A 6,284-nucleotide genomic window follows, 5' to 3' on the forward strand; every position below is an offset into this window, starting at 1 on the left:
ATATTGGGTCCGTCGGTCCATGACCAATTGTGGACGTCTATTGGACGTCCAAACTAGGTCTGTTATTTGGACGTCCAACCATGACCCAACTTGGACGTCATCTTGACGTCCAACATTTGACCTTAAACTGGGTAACTTTTTTTGGACAGCATTTGGACGTCTTTTGACAGTTGCTGGAAATTATTGATTTGTAATATTTGTTTTATTTTTATTTTTTTATTTATATATAAATAGGCCCCCCTACAATAAAAATAAAATCAAAAGCAAATATGGTATACAAATATCATAGAACTAAAAAATTAGTTTTAACTTCATGATTTAATATTAATGACATTATACATTATTATAAGATGTTTTTCTTAATAATGCATGCTCATATGCATTTATTTAATAATATTTATGTATATACTTTCTCTTTTCTTAGCTAGAGGAGAGGTGAAATGCAGAAAAGAGAAATTATATATGCTTGCTTCCTTGTAATAAACCCTATGTTCTAATCGTATGTAACATTGTTGGCTGTGACACATTGCATGTTATTTTCTAAGATCATGTTGATGTCCTAAGTTACTGCACCCCCTGTCCAAGACAATCTCCACGACTATGAACTCGACTAGTAAGCAAAACCTCAAACATACTGTACTCTACTGTTCAAAAGTTGTAGATCTGTAGGATTTATGCTTTTGAAAGAAGTCTTAACCCCAGTTTTTTTTTTTTTTTTTTTTTTGTGAGGTTGTCCTTAAGAAGCCTTTAGGCTAAATAATCAGCTAAATAATATATGGCAAATATCATGTTATAAAGGTCATAGTTATAATAATGAATTTAACTATTATGATAACAGAATATCATGGTCATTGGTATTTTTATTTTATTTCTCTAGGTGTGTTTTGAAATAAGTTGTCCAATGAGACATCGTACTGTCCAACTCAAAGGTATTTATTTATTTTTATGTATTTTTTTACTGATAAATACTGAAATTCTTTTTACTTTTAAATGCTGAATTCAGGGGGTCGACAACTTTAGGTACGCAAGTTATTTTTCACAGATATCTGGCCAGTTTACTCATGGCTCATACTCTTAGCCTTTATGTTTAAATGTTTGAATTTATATCTGCAATAGAATATTTGCAATATTAACCCTATCAGGGGGTAAAGATATCATTAGAGTTCTTTAAGGACTAGTTCACTTTTGAAAGCTTTTGCTGATAATTTACTCACCCCCATGCCATCCAAGATGTCCATGTCTTTCTTTTTTCAGTCAAAAAGAAATTAAGGTTTTTGATAAAAACATTCCAGGATTATTCCAGTATTTTCTCCATATAATGGAGTTCAATGGGAACGGTTCAAGGTCCAAATGAGAGTTTCAGTTCAGCTTCAAAGGGCTTTAAAAACACCAGACAATGAATAAGGGACTTATCTAGCGAAACGATCGCTCATTAATAAATAAATAAAAAAGTTAAAGTTTTATGAGCACAAATGCTTGCCTTGCTCTGTTCTGTGATGAGCGTTCGTGACTCTCCTGTTTGAACTCGTTCATCAAAATGAACTAATCTTTTTTCGAGTCATGACTCAAAGGGTCCTTGATAAGACCCTTATTCATCATCTGGAATCGTTTAAAGCCCTTTGAAGCTGCACTGAAACTGTCTTTTAGACCTTGAACTGTTTGGTTCCCAGTAAAGTCCATTATATGAAGAAAAATCCTGGAATGTTTTCATCAAAAACCTTAATTTCTTTTCGACTGAAGAAAGAATGACATGGATTTCTTAGATGACATGGGGCAGAGTAAATTATCAGCAAAAGCTTTTTTTAATTTTTTTTTTTTAAATTTGAACTACTCCTTTAACCCTTCAAAGTCTGACTGATTAAATCATATTTGAAAGCAAAGTTAAAAGTAACAGATCTCAATATTATTCTCCTCTCATGGCATAAAGGTGAGTCAGTACAAACTGTTATACCTCTGGGTATGAATGACTTCCTGTGGTGGTCCTTATTACTTTGAAGTTGAAGTAGCCTTCAACTGAAAACAGTCTGCTCTGACAAATAGTTGATGTGTTGTATTATCAGGGATACTCCACTTTGTCTGGAAATTGGCTAATTTTACAAATCCCTCAGAGTTAAACAGTTGAGTTTTACTATTTACGATTTTCTGATATTTAGAAGAGTATCAGTAACCAGACAGTTTCTGGTCCCATTGACTTCCATAATATATGTTTTTCCCACTATGGAAGTCAATGAGAACAGAAACTATCTGGTTACTGATATACTCTTCTAAATATCAGAAAATTTGCTGAATGATTTAGAAAATGGTAAAACCCAGCTGTTTAACTTTAGGGGAGTTGTACAATGAGCCTATTTCATAAAAAGTGGAGTATCCCTTTAATCCCTTTTATTTATTTTTTTGTGCAAAATTATTCTCAATAGTATTTTTTATTGAGTCCAATGTGTTTCCAAGTAGAGCCCTGCGCAGGACTATTTTCCTCACCCCGCCGAATCTCTGACCATTACCGCCCGCTTCCGCAACGGATGTTACACTCCCGTGGGACCCGGCGGTACTCAATCCCAATGCAGCCCTCTACCAAGCACAAAGCTAACTTTTGTAAATTGCACAAAGCACAACAGGTTGATACAACTGAACGTTATTACAAACTGTTATTTCAGTGTTTTAAGTAATTTATAAGTGGTTGATGATGAACTAATCATATACAAAACATTCATAAATGTTTAGCAAGTGATATGCTAACACTTCATGTATGTTTTGTAAATTATTACAAGTCATTTACAATTGAATAGTCGTGTTTTGTAAATTATTAATCATTACGTTTCATAAATGTCAGGTGCCTAGTGGTTAGACTCCTTGTGTTTTAGAGAAGACAGCTGTCTACAACCTCACTAGTCAGCAATTACACTGCAGTACACACTACAGTGTTCAACACCTGTTATAGATGTGTAAAGGCATGAATTAATCATTTACACTTTCTGCATAAAGTGTGAACTATTCATCACTTGTAAATGTCTTACACTTCATTCGTAGATTACCACTTCAAGAATCAATAAGGCATAAGATCTACGCATGCTTTGTAACACATTTACTAGCGATTACTATACACTTTAGATTAGGGGATACAGAAAGTGTTGTAAATGACTTATTCATGCATTTACACACTGTTAAAAACTGTTACTTACCTGTTTCAAATGATATGTACATGAATACAAGACATTTACAACACTTTCCCCCTCTAATTGCTAGATGCATACATTATTATTTTTTTCATGTATGAAACGTATATTCATGTTTTATACATTAATAATTTACTAATAACTTGTAAATGACTTGTAACGGAATTGACAAAACATTCATAAATGATTAGCAAATGATACTAATATTTTCAAAGTAGTTCATTAACTAACCACTTACAGACTTACAACTGAACGTTATTATAAGGTGTTGACAATGGTCAACATTCTAATGCACACATTAAAGAATGCAAGCTTTCTAAAAAAAGTGCAGTCTGCTTAGTGCCTCTTTGTAGACAGCCTAAGTGTTAGTTAACAGTTGCTGAGATGGCTTAGTATTTATCCAGTAATGGATGCAAGGAAACATATTTTTGCTTACAAATGTGGGGCCTTTGGTGAATGATTTCAGATTGCCGTTGCATATATCTAAATCATATATTTTTCTGCTTGTGTAGGAGGGATCATGAAATTTGATTCTGCAGCCACAGAGAAGTAAATCAAGATGCATGTTTCTGAGCACCTCAAGCACGCGCCGCAAAGATTGGAGGTAGAGGATTCACAACTCCCTGATGAGCCAAGACGAGAGGACTTGAATTATAAATTAAATTACAATCTAGTTATTTGTTCATAATTGTGCTTTACTGTGGCCCTTCAATGACAATCTAATTATTTGTTCATAATTAAATTAAATTACAATTTTACACTACAGTGTTCAACACCTGTTATAGATGTGTAAAGGCATGAATTAATCATTTGCACTTTCTGCATAAAGTGTGAACTATTCATCACTTGTAAATGTCTTACACTACATTCATAGAGATCTACTAACTAATTATTTGTTCATAATTGTGCTAGATATATTTGGTGCCCTTCAATTGCAATCTAATTATTTGTTCATAATTAAATTACAATCTAATTATTTGTACATAATTGTGCTTGATATGTCCGGTGCCCTTCTGATGCTATTCATGGCAATTTATTTTTGAATAAAGATTAAAATGGTGATTATTGAATTGTGATTTATTTGTATGTGTATAACTGTAATGTTGTAAAGTTATATAAGTTAGAAAAACGACGTATAATATAAGTCTAAATTTGACGTTGAAAAGACGTCCATAAGTAACCACATTTGGACTATAAATAGCCCTTACACGGAGGTCCCACAGACGTCCAAATTAGACGTGCAGTTGACGTCGAAAAAAAGACGTCGTCTGGCGTTACAAAACAACCTCTTCATTGGACCGAATTTGGACGTCCAAAAATGACATCGTCATTTTCATCATCGTCAAAAGTCACATCGACGTCACGTTGCGCAGTGGGACGAGGCTCCAATTTATGTTACGAGCCGGCTCAAAGTCATAACATAAAGAGGACAAAACAAACTGTGTTTCAAAATAGAAAATATAATTTTATTTAAAGTTAAACAAATAGTGTCTAGGGTCAAAACATAAGATAATAATAATAAATATCAACACAACATCAAATCAATAAACGGTTGGAAATGAGGTTTGTGGAGTGGTGGAAATCAAATGAAAACACAAACTCAAGAACCCACTCTTCAAACAAAGTGACAAAACAAAAATGAGAGAGAGTGGGGAAAATCCAGAAGCTCCTTAAATAGGTTGCCACAGGTGCAGCTGATCTTCATTGGGTAAACAACCCTCCAGGGTGGAATCAATCCTAGGATTCTCAACAGAAATAAGAAATTAAGAAAAATAGGGGTAGGGATATAACACGTCTCTTTACGTCTCTTTATTTTAAACACTCTTTAAAATACATCTTCCAGATGTAAATAGGAGATCAAACAGCCTCGTGCTATCTGGGAGGGGACGGATTGCAAAACCGTCACCTTGGATTGTTTTTTTTTCCCCACAGGTGACTTCCTGGGCTCCGTAATTGTGACTCAAGTGTTGCAGGAACATTGACGAAAAAAGGATGGGGCTTCAAGCATTACACATTTGGAGGATCCGACTGTTTCCAGCTGGATGAGATGTGTTAAAAGAAAAGTTTGCTGGAACGTAAAGAGAATTTGGTTGGCTGGTGTGCGAGTGAGTGTGTTTGTTATAAAAAAGGGTGGACAAGAACAGCCGTGTTTAGTCAATTTGAGAGTCCTTTGGGTTTTAAGTCCTCATAGACGAGATTATTTTCTCATTCTGTTTTTCCTCATCTGTCTTTTGCAGTGCGTGTGTGATGTGATTTTGGGATGTGTGGGGGAGTTGGACGTCAACAAAGCTGATGGGAAAGAGATGGATTGTCATCGTAGTGTCAGTCGTGGTCATATGATGAGTATGTGTATGTGTGCGTGTGACTGATTTAATCTGTATCCTGCACTGAAAAAAAAAAACAGACCAAAGCAAGTCTCCATCGCTCCAGGCTTCCTCCTGATTAAAGTTCAGCGCTCCATCCATCTTGCTTCCCGCCGCTCTCTCTAGGATGGATGAAGCTCGCAGAAATGCAATATTGTTTGCGGCGAAAAGCGATTTGCATCTTAGCCATCACCCTCTCCACACAATACAATACAGATAGAGACACGCAGCAATGCAGTTAGAGGCAATAAACCGTTGGCCCATCTCTGTGCTTTATCTCTCACATACTTCCTCCATTATTTTTAATTTACTTCTCACTCATTCACTTGCGGTCTTCTGCTTTCTTTATTTTATCTGTTCTGTCTCTCTCTCCAGATGCTCTGCTCCAAAACCCATTTAGCTGCCTATCTAGACACTATTAAGGCATCTTTAAGGCACCATGGCAAGAGTTGTTATTATCATAGTTAACTAAAACTAGAATTAAAAATAAAACAAACAACACAAAACAAAATTCTGCCACTTGAAATAAAATGAACATTAATTGGAATTAAAAAATAAAACCCTGCCTTATGGGACAAAACATCCTTATCTTGTGGGGACATTTTGGTCCTCATGATAAAAACAGCTTATAAATCTGTAAAAATAGGTAGGTTTGGGGGATAGAATACACAGTTTGTATAGTGTAAAAATCATTATGTCAATGGAAAGTCCCCATTAAACATGAAAACATAACATGTATTAATGTTTT

General features: G+C 34.9%; 1 long non-coding RNA gene across 2 annotated transcripts; it reads left to right on the plus strand.

Annotated features, from left to right (window-relative positions):
• The first annotated feature begins 598 nt into the window (after positions 1-598).
• On the plus strand, positions 599-4,233 carry LOC120484111 (uncharacterized). 2 transcript variants are annotated; one of them, XR_016147030.1, is made up of 4 exons: positions 599-613; positions 878-929; positions 2,449-2,615; positions 3,686-4,233. It is a non-coding gene; the product is annotated as an uncharacterized LOC120484111 (long non-coding RNA). The 2 variants fall into 2 exon arrangements; XR_005623667.2 differs by having other exon boundaries at positions 600-613; positions 2,452-2,615.
• The last annotated feature ends 2,051 nt before the right edge of the window (positions 4,234-6,284 follow it).

This window comes from Pimephales promelas, chromosome 17 (genome assembly GCF_988280905.1).
Source record: "Pimephales promelas chromosome 17, fPimPro1.hap1.1, whole genome shotgun sequence".
In the NCBI taxonomy this organism is placed as follows: Eukaryota; Metazoa; Chordata; class Actinopteri; order Cypriniformes; family Leuciscidae; genus Pimephales; species Pimephales promelas.